The following is a 13,440-nucleotide window of genomic DNA, read 5'->3' as shown; positions in this document are numbered from 1 at the left end:
CATGTCATATGCGATGGACTTCACTTGCAATGCTTAAATTCTAATGCATTCTACGAAATCGCGATCTGCTATGCAAAATTATATACTTTTATAAACTGCTATGCAACATTTATGCAGGATTGGAAGAAAAAAGAAACAAATGTCAAAAATTTCACTGCAGCATTAATTTATTATCACATACAATCATGCCCGCAATTTTCATCCAGTGAAACAGTAGCAGAAGTATTCCTTCTGAAGACATAATTTTCGACGCAACCGTATTCATTATTCAGGACCACATACGTGCTGAAAAAGAAAAAAATGAGAGATATTGTGCTAACTATAAGACTAATTTATAAACCAACATAAGTCAATTTAGAAAAAGAAATAATTGTACCGGACACATATGTTTGTATTTCCTGCTAAGGCAATGGTTCGCGTTTAAACTTCTGCATGCCGGTGATTCCTTAACACAATTTACGAACAATGTATAACATATATATAACCATTACTAAATATGATACATAAATTGAGTAAAGATTTTTCTCTTACATATCCTGCCAATGCCACATGATTCCATGACAGTAAAATTAGAGAGACAAATAAAAGTATAAAATTGAGTTTGAAGTTCATGATTCCTCGAGTTCGAACACTTGTGTTTCCGCTAGTTTGCGTATTCTCCTTTATATACACATGCTGGCAGTAATTCTATCGTAAATGATATCGAAAGGAGTTAAATAATGCCATATATGCTGTATCTGCCCACGTTTTAACAGTAAACGCAGTCTTTCGTGACTGACACATTCGAAGTACTCAAAATGAAGTTATCACTGTTCTATGTATCAGTTTTTATCAGTGGCGGATATTCTACATTTTCATGTCATATGCGATAAACTTCAGTTGCAATGCTCAAATTCTAATGCATTCTACGAAATCGCGGTCTGCTATAAAAATTATATATTTTTATAAATTGCTATGCAAGATTTATGCAGGATTGGAAGAAAAAAGAAATACTTGTCAAGAATTTCACTGTAGCATTCCTTTATTATCACATGCAATTACGTCTACAATTTTCATCTAGTGAAACAGTAGCAGAAGTATTCTTTCTGTAGACATTATTTTCGACACAACCGTAATCAAAATTCAGGACCACATACGCTCTGAAAAAGAAAAAATGAGAGATATTGTGCTAACTATAAGACTTTATAAATCAAACATAAGTCAATTTAGAAAAAGAAATAATTGTACCGGACACATATGTTTGTATTTCCTGTTACGGCAATGGTTCTCGGTTAAACTTTTGCATCCCGGTGGTTCCTTAACAAAAATTACGAACAATATATAACTTGAGTAAATAAATTGAGTAAAGATTTTTCTATTACATATACATACTGCCAATGCCACATGATTCCATGACAGTAAAATTAGAGAGACAAATAAAAGTATAAAATTGAGTTTGAAGTTCATGATTCCTTGACTTGACTGCCTTGGGTTTTCACTAGTGAATTGCAGTATGCTTACGAATCCCGCTTATATATGTATAATGTATATGCTTATCGCAATTCCAAACCGTTTCGTACGAAATTAAAAAATGCAATAAATGCTGTATCTGACCACGTTTTAACAGTAAACACAGCCTTTCGTGACTGATACATTGGAAGTACTCAAAATGAAGTTATCACTGTTCTACCAGATTTTATCAGTGGCGAATATTTTACATTTTCATGTCATATTCAATGGACTTCAATTGCAATGCTCAAATTCTAATGCATTCTACGAAATCGCGGTCTGCTATGCAAAATTATATACTTTTATAAACTGCTATGCAACATTTATGCAGGATTGGAAGAAAAAAGAAACAAATGTCAAAAATTTCACTGCAGCATTAATTTATTATCACATACAATTATGTCCGCAATTTTCATCCAGTGGAACAATAGCAGAAGTATTCCTTCTGTAGACATTATTTTCGACGCAACCGTATTCATCATTTAGAACCACATACGCTCTGAAAAAGAAAGAATATTGTGCTAACTATAAGACTAACTTATGAATCAAACATAAGTCAGTTAAGAAGAAGAAATAATTGTACCGGACACATATGTTTGTATTTCATGCTATTACAATGGTTCTTCGTTATAACTCTGCATGCCGGTGGTTCCTTAACAAAAATTACGAACAATGTATAACATATATATAACCATTACTAAATATGATACATAAATTGAGTAAAGATTTTTCTCTTACATATACTGCCAATGCCACATGATTCCATGACAGTAAAATTAGAGAGACAAATAAAAGTATAAAATTGAGTTTGAAGTTCATGATTCCTTGAGTTCGAACACTTTTGTTTCCGCTAGTTTGCGTATTCTCCTTTATATACACATACTGGCAATAATTCTATTGTAAATGATATCGAAAGGCGTTAAATAATGTCATATATGCTGTATCGGACCACGTTTTAACAGTAAATGCAGCCTTTCGAGACTGACACATTGGAAGTACTCAAAATGAAGTTATCACTGTTCTACCAGATTTTATCAGTGGCGGATATTCTACATTTTCATGCCATATGCAATAGACTTCACTTGCAATACTCAAATTCTAATGCATTCTACGAAATCGCGGTGTGCTATAAAAATTATATATTTTTATAAATTGCTATGCAAGATTTATGCAGGATTGCGAGAAAAAAGAAATACTTGTCAAGAATTTCACTGTAGCATTCCTTTATTATCACATGCAATTACGTCTACAATTTTCATCCAGTGAAACAGTAGCAGAAGTATTCCTTCTGTAGGCATTATTTTCGACACAACCGTATTCATCCCCTAGGACCACATACGCTCTGAAAAAGAAACGGTGAGAGATATTGTGCTAACTATAAGACTAATTTATAAATCAAACACAAGTCAGTTAAGAAGAAGAAATAATTGTACCGGACACATATTTTTGTATTTCATGCTAGAGCAATGGCGCTTAGTTATACTTCTGCATGCCGGTGGTTCCTTAACAAAAATGACGAACAATGTATAACATGTACAATCACTACAACATTACCACATTTGATACATAAATTGAGTAAAGATTTTTCTCTTACATATCCTGCCAATGCCACATGATTCCATGACAGTAAAATTAGAGAGACAAATAAAAGTATAAAATTGAGTTTGAAATTCATGATTCCTTGAGTTGACTCCCTTGCGTTTTCTCTAGTGAATTGCAGCTATGTCTGCGAATCCCGCTTATATATGTATAATGTATATGCTTACCGCAATTTCAAACAGTCTCGTACGAAATTAAAAATTGTAATAAATGCTTTATATGACCACGTTTTAATAATAAATATTAACTATCGTGACCAACGTGACAGAAGCTGTATTTTATCTGACAGTATTGTGAAACTTGTTACTATAAAAATTATAATGACCAATTTGCAATTTTTTTTCTCTACGATTCTTAGTATTTAGTAAAATTTATCAAAATTTTATGGAACACAGGGAATTTACAATTAGATGGGAAATATACGAATGTTTAGGTTGGGGAAGGACTTAATGATTAAAGCCAACAGTTCATTTGCTCTTGAAGATTATTTTATGGAAACTTCATTACTCAATAACAGCTAGGACATCCACAGTTAGAAATCCTAATCGTCCTTTGCGAAGATCATTCCTCTGGTTAGCATTTCAGCTGTACAAAGAAGTACAAACAATTTTAGTTATTATAATAAAAATTGTAGCAGGAAATAGTAATACTATTATCATGATGTACAAGTATAACGCACATTGCACATTATTTTATACTTGTCGCTGCCGCAAAGAACACTTTCGGGTAAAGTACTACAGGGTCCCGGCTTTTTCTGAAAATTTCACAAGAAATACATATGTAATTGAATACACGTTAAAATGGAGTACAAATAAGTAAATAAATATTAACTCTTTGTGCCACGACACATCCTGCCAACAAAACAGATGCAATGACTAGAAAAAGGAAGTACAGTTTTTGTCCCATGATTACGTATGCTGTATCCTTGCGTTCTTTATTCGTGAATGTCTATTAGAATTACACCTTGCCTTTTATACGTACGCAGAACGTAGTCGTGACAGTAGTAAACGATAAACGATAATATACTATAAAAGTTTAGCCATATACAGTTCTCGTGGGACACGTGGTAGACGATAATTGTGAAACCGTTGTGCCTGCTTCAAAATTCAATGTGTTCCTTCTAATTACTTGAAAGTAATTATACTGAGGTATATCTAAACCACGGATTTTATACATTTATTGATTTTATACAAGTTTGCATACAAATATATTTAAGAAGAAGTGTAGAAAATTGTCTTTCAATTTCTTCAACTCCTGAAAATGAAATTCGGGCTTAACGCGATAAATGTTTACTTTATGCAATTATCGTGTAAAACGTGATGTATTGAAGTTGTAAGGTAATCAATTTTTATAGTCTAAAGGGAAACTGTGATTGTGATGAAGGAGCGAGAAGACAGTGTTATATTCTGAACGAACAATATTTATTTTTGAGAGCAATTACATATTCGTCGAGTGCATAGCGCACTTGAAGTCATTTTGCTGATTGTTATATCATAATCCTCTTTCCTCTGGAGTGCAATCGAGCTGAAGACAGAAACATATAAACGTTTGATTTATTATAATAGAAATGTTTGGGGGATTAGACAGTCACATTAATTAGACACGATCATACCTTACACATTTTTCTATATTTTGCACTGCGGCAAAGCCTATATCGGGGTAAAGCATTGCACGCTTGATGCTGTTAGAAAGAAGATAAGGCCATGAATTATTATAAATTGATAACGAGGGGTGTGTAAAAAATATCTTCACTTACTCCGACTACTGGTATCACGAGACATCCGACCAATAAAATAAATGAAACAAATAGAAGAAGCAGCTTTTGGTTCATGATTGCGGTCTGAACTTGTCGTTAGTCAATGACTGTTGGCGTTTTCCGTCTTTTTATGTAGAACACTTGATGAGAAATGTAGCAATTATAGATTAGATGATCACGAGAAAATGCAATTCGTGCTTTCCGCGATAAATGTTTACTTTATGCAATTTCCGTGTAAAACGTGATGTTATAAAGTTTTAGGGTAGTCAATTTTTATAGTCCAAAGGAAATGTGTGTTTGTGATGAAGTAACGAAAAGACAGTGTTATATTTTGAACGAACAATATTTATTTTTCAATGTAATTACATCTTCTTCAATCATATAGCGCACTTGGAATAATTGTTTATCATTGTGCCATTCTTTTTCTTCTGGTTAACATTTTTCATCGAGCTATAAAAAGAAACGTTAAAGAATGTAGCATTAGCATTGTATCAGTAGCATTAGTTAATAGAAATCAGACAGATTCGTACCTCACACATAGTTTTATACTTCATGTCACGGCATAAAATATATTTTGGTAAGCATGACATACTGGTGGCAGCTAGAAAGAAGATGACGCGATGATTCATTACAAGTTCATGGCAAGACACATGTAGATAAAAGAAAAAATATTTTCACTTACTCCAACTACTGGTGGTATGCATAAATATTTCCCCTTTTTGCCGTCGCTTCGAAGTTTCTCGAGACAATGATTTGTAAACGTGACAAATAATGCTTACGTAAACTGATAAAAATGTGTTTTTATATTTTGCGCGATTATTGTTCATCTGCATGCGAATTTCATGTAGAATGTGATGCAGGGGAATAAACAGATTTAATGACTACGATTACTTTTTCATTGTCTGAAGATAATACGTTGTTGTAAACGTAAACACAGGGGCGATTAAAGAAGGTAATGTTGTATTTTCAATAAACAGTATTTATTTTGCAATGCATCTGTACATCTTCATGAATTATATAGCATATTTGGAATAATTTTTTATCATTGTGCTATCCTCTTTTTCTGGTTAACATTTTCCCTTGAGCTATAAATAGAAATGATCAATAATGTAGTTATTATAATAGAGATATTAGTAGGATTAACTAAAAGGAGTCAGACATGTAGTACGTACTCTGCACATTATTTTGTACTTATCACTGCGGCAAAGAGTATGTTTTGATAGCTGGAAACATATACCGGGAACCTTAAAGAATATTGTTCGTTTAATTAAATGTGTATTAAAGTAAAACACTATTTTTTAATAAATAAATATTAAGTTACTCCAACTACTGGAGCCACAAGACATCCTGCCAACAAGACAAACGAGATGAATAGAAAAAGAAAATGCAGTTTCTGGCCCATCTTATGTATTTTGGATACTTGCGTTTGTCATGTCTGCTATGATTATACCTTGCCTTTTATACGTAAGACTTACTTGTAGTCGTGATTTGTGATAGCCTATATCAACGCATAAAAATGCAATGCCCACTTCATACGATAAATGTGTAACTATAAACTGTTTTCATGGAAATCGTGATGTATTATATAACAATAGCGTTTTTGTCGTGTTTTCATTTTAATAACTCCGTTTAAGATACTGAAATGAGTATGCATATCGTGTACATAATGCTGTTTTATGTGGCAGTTATTATGCAATAGTCATTTCAATTCATGTTTTGAATGACCCTCGGTAATTATAGTCACTGAATTCGTAATGAAAGGGACTATCATCGTAATGTTTAAAAAAGGGTGGTTCCATTTTAAAAAATGAAGGTGATCTTGATATCTCTAAAAAGAATGACATAAAAACAAAAATTTTTTTTGGTGTCGTATGAGCCCCATTTTACCATTCAACATTGTCCTCAAGACATTTAATGTATCTTTGAAAACAACAAAGATATTTTCTATTTATATATGGAAGAAATTTTCTATTTAATTATCTAGGTGCACGGTAGTGCACCAGCCAAGTTCTCGCACTACCTCCTTTACACGAAACAATTTTTAGAGGCTTATAACTCGGCACTGGAGGCAGATGGAGAGATATAATTTCGTACACTTGTTAAATGCTATCATGTCTCAATATTTACAAAACATTAATCTTCCAACATTAGTAGGTTCCGAGATATAGAACCTCAAAAATCGCTAAATTTGTCACTGACTGACACATCATCGAAACCTTTTGGGTACTTCCCATTGACCTGCAAGCTTGAAATTTGGTACACAGGTCCACCATAACAAACACTCAAAGGAATAATTATCAAAGTTTGAAATTTTACGCCTTGAAAGGGTTGTATTGAAAAAAACCATTACGAAATACAGTCCTCGACAAAATAATAAGACACCTAGCATATTTTTAAATTTCTTGTATTTAAAGGTGGAAAGTGTACACTCTGTTATATCCTGAATACTACATACCTACTATCTCCAAAGTAAACAAGCAAAATCTTAGGATTGTACCATTAATGTACCATTAAGTGTTCAACTGCGAACGTATTCAGACGCTGAATCTTCTGATTTTCTTACAGTATAAGTACATTTATTAAAACGAAAAATAAATAATGGGTCGACGAAAGCAGTTAGATAAGAGTGAGGTCGATGGAATTGTTCTGTTGCGCTCGGAAAAGTGCAGTATTAATAAAATTGCGAAATTATTAAACAGAAGTAGGTGTGCGATGTGTTAAAAAATCCAAGTACTTGTGGAAAAACGAAAAGAAGTGGAAGACCTAGCGTTACTTTCGAACGTGATAAACGTGCAATTTTGCGTGTTGCGTCGAATTTTAAGGGCACAGCAAGACAAATAGCCAAAGAAGCAGGTGTGCAAACAAATTTAAGAAATGTACATCGCATTTTACAGGGAAGCAAACACATTAAACGGAAGAAATTAAAACAACGGCCACCCTTAATGGAGAAACACAAAGCAGCACGACTAAAGTTCGCTCGTGAACACGTCCACTGGATGAAAAAATGGAAAAAAGTTTGAATAATTTAGCCCTCCACGTAACTCTTTAAAAATTAGATAGCGTTTTTTTAAACTAATTTTTACAAACGCTTTTTTCAGTACTGCAAAAGGTATTTCTAAGCTAAGGAACTTGGCCGTATTTTGTTTGATCTCACAACTTTTTACGGCCATAAGAACTTGGCTCCTGTTTACAGAATCTTCTTGTTGGGATACTTCTTACACACTAGCTTAGGAACGGCTGGGTTAGGTCATATAAGATTATAAAATAAGTTACAAGGTAACAACGTATTGAGAATTTTTAGTATTTTATTTTCTGCCAATATTCATTTGCAATACAGTCTTAATTGCATCATTCTCCATTGAAGTCACCATAGTAGTACTATCCGTTTCGTTTCGCACAATAATTCTATAGAATGAAAAATATAAATGAGTTTAAATATGCAAATACAGTGAAGTCTTGATCTAACAATAAGAAAAACCCTCGGGTCCGTGCTGTTTCTTAGCTCGTGTAGTTTGACTATTTTTTTTTGTGAGGACCATAGAAAAGGACAGCGTGTGTGAACACGTTCGATGATATCGCGCTGCCACGATAACTAAAGCTTCCATTTTCTTAGATCAACACTATACTGTATAAAAAGAGTACTAAGGACATCATCAACGTTTTAAGTCGAACTGTATTACTATACCGGGCAAAGTAGTTTCGCCAGAGGATGATGACAATTCATCCATGTCTCGCACTAGAAAGATAAGTCGAGATTACTTAGAGTTTGGAATAACCAATTAATGTAGAATTAATAACTTACTGCCTCTGCGGATGGAATGAACCATCCTGACATGCAGATGGCAGAGACAACGAGAAGGAAGAATGGAAACACTTGAGCCATGTTTCAGTCGATTTTCTCCGGTGTTAGATTTTAACATACAGCCACCAATTTTGTTCAGCCTTTTATATGAAACCTCTGTACACTTAAAGTCACGTTGTCTATTTTAACTCGTTTTTCGTGCAGCTGATAACAAGTTTAGCACACTTTTACACAACGCTTTGTGCACACTGTTATTGCGACATAAAAAATGCTGTACTAGTCATTACAATGTGGGAACTTTATTCGAGTTTTAGTACATTCATAACAATATTTTTCAAGTACACACAATAGTCACATACAGTGGCCCACAAAAGTGTTCGTACGCCCTTTAAAACAGAATAACTGTTTTGTAATTGTACCAAACGACCTGATGTTTTGTAAGCAACTAGAAGCATTGGTTTACTAAATGATGTGCAAAAAAATTTTCCAAAAATTATAATTTACAAGGTTACATGCAAAAATGAGAAAGGCATTTTTTTAAACTTTTTTATTTGGGCCCTTAATGAAAATTTAAAATATATGTTTTGTAGAACTATGTTATACACATACTGAAAATTTCATCGAAATTGGTTGCCGCAGGAAAAAACAACACGCATCGAAAAATGTATGATACGATTCTGTGGATTTTAAGCAGAAACTGATCACAAGTCTTGTAAATTATAATTTTTGGAAAATTTGTTTTTGCACATCATTTAAACATCAGGTCGCGCGCGCGCGTTTGGTACAATTATAAAAAACTTATTCTGTTTTAAAGGGTGTACGAACACTTTTGTGGACCACTCAGGAGTAGATGCTCTCGATACGGGATAATCGCGCAGATAACAATATTTAGTATATCTCGATTGATTGAATAATTTGTTTTCAATGGACTGGAGATATATCGCATGTAAAATGTAAAAATAATAGAAAATGCAGCTTAATGTTCCCGATATACAGTATTTATATTTCAACATAATTACATCTTTATAAATGGTACAGTGTAATTAAAATAAATTGACCGATCATCGCTTATAATCCTGACTCCTCTCTCGTACAATTGAGCTAAACAAACAAATATAAGCAACATTATAGATTAAAATAAGATCTAAATACGATACTAGAACAATTAATATAATTAATGAAACATAATCGTACTCTGCACATTATTATATATTTTTGGCTGCGGCAAAGGTTGCTTCGCGGTAAAGAACGGCATGCTGGTGGCGGCTAAAAATGTTGATTTAACGACTTATTCCGAGAAAATGACGACACAGTGCTAACAAATAAAAATTATTTACCCAGTCCGCTGCTACAAAAAATCCCGACAACATAATCAGAGAAACGAGTAGCAGAAGTAAGATTAGCTTTCGATTCATGATATCATATGCTGTATTCCTGTCTTTCTTGCTAGTGAACGTTCACTATAGTGACACTGCCCGTTTTATACATATAGTAAACGTGGTCCAGATTGTAATACAAAAGTTGCGCGATAAATTTTTACTGTTAGCATGAACTTCGTGTTCGAATACATATATGAATATTCTAAAAGCATACTAAAACGAATAACAATGAAGTAACGAGATTAAAAACTGATAAATTGGTTTCGGAGGATATTTGATAATGTATGGAACAATAAGAGGATAATTTAATGTAACGACTTTCGCTCCGGTGGTTCATTTGGAAGTCCATTCATTAAATCATGACTCGCTTTATTGGAACATACAAATCGAAGAAGAGGAACGACAAACTGAAATAGCTCAACATCAGAATAAAAAGAACAGTCGTAGAAAAGATATGCAGTGTAGGTAAGTGTACCTTTGTTGTACTGTGTTCTCTTTTTCTTTTACGTAAAAAAAAATACTTTTCGATAGCATGACATCTATAGATGGATGTGCGAAATTTCGCACGTGTAATACGTATTGTTCGTGACAATTCTGACTGTAGAAATGGATTTTCGGATGGATGGGAACGAAAAATAAAGAAGTATATAGCCGGCCATGCCGATTGATATTCAAACTGTGTCCTTGTTCCATGTTTCATCATCGTAGACGGATATTGAAAGAAAACGAAGGAGAATTTTTATTTAACGCTCAGAGTGCATCGATGAAAAACCACATAGTTGTCTTCCTCTGAATATTATTTATTCGAGTGAAAAATTGGCAGGTACATTGAAGATGGATGCTTCTGTTAATATTTAAATGAACCACCTGTAGTTGCTCAACAAGTTTATTCGTTGCGGCATTCTTTTATTACATTTTTCATAAAAATTCAGATAAGATTAGAAATCTGTATGTTCTTCGTAATTACATTGCATCTATTTTCCTCTTTCTCTTAGTCGTCTGCACATGTCCTAATAAACAAAAGCATAACAAATATTAGTATTGTCTTACTAGTGAAAGAAGAGTATATAAATCAAATGCTGGGGTGACATCCTATTTTCATATTCTATAATAATCTATTTAGAACGACCTGTAGTTCGCATATAATTGAACAAAGTAAAACTACGATTAATCTGGCAACTTTTCTGTATGTAAAATTATATGTTGTCGTTAATATTGTTACGTAATTGTGACTTTACCGGGCATGCATCTTCCATTAGAGGGGAACCGCAGAACTCTGCGGGGTAGCCAGTTCCGCATCTCGGTGAATCCTTAAAGAGACTCATAATATGTTATTATATAATGCATAAAGAAGAACATTCTACACATGGAATCTAGCAGCGGGTGGTTTACCTTCTGTATAACGATATTTTATAATCCTACTACCTTCAGTGAAAAATATTCATTCAAAATATAATAACAAGATATCCCATAAAATCGTAAGAACGATTCTTGAAAAATTTATTATACAGGTTGAGTCACCTAACGTTATCAAATATCTTTGTTGTTTTCAAAGATACATTAAATGTCTTGAGGACAAAGTTGAATGGTAAAATGGAGCACATCCGATACCAAACAAATTTCTGATTTTATATGATTCTTTTTAGAGATATGAGCCCCATCGATGAACCATGAGCCCCATTTTACCATTCAACATTGTTCTCAAGACATTTCGTGTTCTTTGAAAACAACAAAGATATTTGACGTGATAACGTTAGGTGACTCACCCTGTATAAGCTTTCACTAACAATAAGAAGGAGAAGTATTTTTTTCATATTTACTGCACAAATCTAGTAGTAAGCACCATTCAATGTGTTATATTGATTCTATTAAAAATGTATTGGGTTGGCAAATAAGTTCGTTCGGTTTTTTACAGTGGAATAAATCACAAAAACCGAACGAACTTATTGTCCTACCCAATATAATACGCAAAGCATAATCAACAACTTTTCATATTGCAAAATCAAAATTCCTACTTACCCTGCCTTCCGAGGGAACTACCAAGCATCCTAACAGCAAAATGACAGAAACAACAAGCAACAGAATACTCTTGGTTCGATTCATGATCCTTCGTTGAATTGCTTGCATTAGCATGCACTCATAGTTGGACTTCCGTGTTTTATACACATTACCGCGAACAAAGCTGCACGTATAAAACGCAGTCGTGTAAGTGCATTAAATTATAATACGCATTTTATAGTGCATTTTAGTATCAAAATCAGTTCATCGTGACCAACCCTGTTTTGACACGACAGTGATAAAACTATGTGAAACTTTTACTTATCCATTTATCATTCACTGCATTCTTCATATATCTATTTGTTAACGTGGCGACGTGTACATCGAGTTTGAAACGTTAAATGACTATTTAACGAACTCACAGAGTTCATAGAATGGTTTTTAGCAGGGATCATAACTGTTATAACCAAACAGAAACAAAGTCGTAGAATAACAAGTATTTCATCGACTAAAATCAACTTTTTAGTAATGATTTTTATCGTAGAAAATTTTGGAATAACTTTTACTTTTGGTCCCTGGTTTTTAATATGGTTTTAAAGAATTGTATTTTTTTAAGTTTCTGGTGAATAATGCTTTTGTAATGTAAAATATTCTTTAATTTCAATCACAATTATTGAAATGATAATTAAGGCAATGATAAAACACAATTACACATATATTATTCCTCATAATTTATTCAATATTCATATTTGAGTGTACATAATGACTACTGAAGTTTTCAAAGGCACTATTCCCTCGTAGATGTTGATATTGACTATTAGCCATTGACTTTCGCACATACCTCCTATATAAAAAGATGCAGACACACATATTAAATTGATTATAAGAATTGATAACACTATCAGATCGTAGAATAAAGTTATATTACCGGACACAGTTTCTGTACATTAGGATATTGGCACCTGCTTCTATAATAACTGTAACATTTTGATGGGGCCTAGAAGAAACCATATAAATTGTTTTAATGATTTTACGAATTACATATTTTAAATCAAAGCTTACAGCTTCAGCCGGTGACAACAAACACCCCATCGCGAAAATGAAAGACACGAGTAAAATAAGCTTCAACCCTTGATTCATGGTTCTCTGTTTGGAATTCTCGCTCAGTATTAACGTGCACTGGGACTTCTGTTTTTATATAGTTTCAGCATTCGTGGCTTTGTCATAGCAATTTTATTTCAGCATTTTAAAAGCGATTTCACGTAACAAAAAGGAACGTGACCGGCACTAAATTCGATGAAGAGATATTATATTATACACGTTGCGCAATGTTGATACAACTCTTTTGGGATTTCGGAGGAGACGTGAGAATTATTGCAAGCTTCATATTCACAGTAAAATAATAAAAAGTGTAAAGC

The 13,440-nt window shown here is 33.2% G+C and overlaps 6 long non-coding RNA genes across 6 annotated transcripts; all 6 read right to left on the bottom strand.

Moving 5' to 3' along the window:
* Nucleotides 1-152: 152 nt before the first annotated feature.
* LOC143208464 (uncharacterized) lies at nucleotides 153-804 on the bottom strand. Its single transcript, XR_013008916.1, has 3 exons — nucleotides 532-804; nucleotides 377-445; nucleotides 153-285 (listed from the first exon to the last, which is right to left on the bottom strand). It is a non-coding gene; the product is annotated as an uncharacterized LOC143208464 (long non-coding RNA).
* Nucleotides 805-933: 129 nt separating this feature from the next.
* On the bottom strand, nucleotides 934-1,472 carry LOC143207754 (uncharacterized). The gene is made up of 3 exons (XR_013008742.1): nucleotides 1,372-1,472; nucleotides 1,228-1,296; nucleotides 934-1,139 (listed from the first exon to the last, which is right to left on the bottom strand). It is a non-coding gene; the product is annotated as an uncharacterized LOC143207754 (long non-coding RNA).
* A 2,945-nt stretch (nucleotides 1,473-4,417) lies between these two features.
* LOC143208461 (uncharacterized) lies at nucleotides 4,418-4,930 on the bottom strand. Its single transcript, XR_013008913.1, has 3 exons — nucleotides 4,844-4,930; nucleotides 4,700-4,768; nucleotides 4,418-4,611 (listed from the first exon to the last, which is right to left on the bottom strand). It is a non-coding gene; the product is annotated as an uncharacterized LOC143208461 (long non-coding RNA).
* Nucleotides 4,931-5,805: 875 nt separating this feature from the next.
* LOC143207774 (uncharacterized) lies at nucleotides 5,806-6,266 on the bottom strand. The gene is made up of 3 exons (XR_013008749.1): nucleotides 6,165-6,266; nucleotides 6,016-6,087; nucleotides 5,806-5,928 (listed from the first exon to the last, which is right to left on the bottom strand). It is a non-coding gene; the product is annotated as an uncharacterized LOC143207774 (long non-coding RNA).
* Nucleotides 6,267-7,900: 1,634 nt separating this feature from the next.
* On the bottom strand, nucleotides 7,901-8,746 carry LOC143208403 (uncharacterized). Its single transcript, XR_013008901.1, has 3 exons — nucleotides 8,646-8,746; nucleotides 8,529-8,579; nucleotides 7,901-8,248 (listed from the first exon to the last, which is right to left on the bottom strand). It is a non-coding gene; the product is annotated as an uncharacterized LOC143208403 (long non-coding RNA).
* Nucleotides 8,747-12,583: 3,837 nt separating this feature from the next.
* On the bottom strand, nucleotides 12,584-13,178 carry LOC143208459 (uncharacterized). The gene is made up of 3 exons (XR_013008912.1): nucleotides 13,085-13,178; nucleotides 12,951-13,019; nucleotides 12,584-12,866 (listed from the first exon to the last, which is right to left on the bottom strand). It is a non-coding gene; the product is annotated as an uncharacterized LOC143208459 (long non-coding RNA).
* Nucleotides 13,179-13,440: the final 262 nt, after the last annotated feature.

The sequence above is a fragment of the Lasioglossum baleicum genome, chromosome 4 (genome assembly GCF_051020765.1).
Source record: "Lasioglossum baleicum chromosome 4, iyLasBale1, whole genome shotgun sequence".
Classification (NCBI taxonomy): domain Eukaryota; kingdom Metazoa; phylum Arthropoda; class Insecta; order Hymenoptera; family Halictidae; genus Lasioglossum; species Lasioglossum baleicum.
The sequence above is the reverse complement of the archived record's forward strand: the minus strand, read 5'-3'. Positions and strand labels throughout refer to the sequence as shown.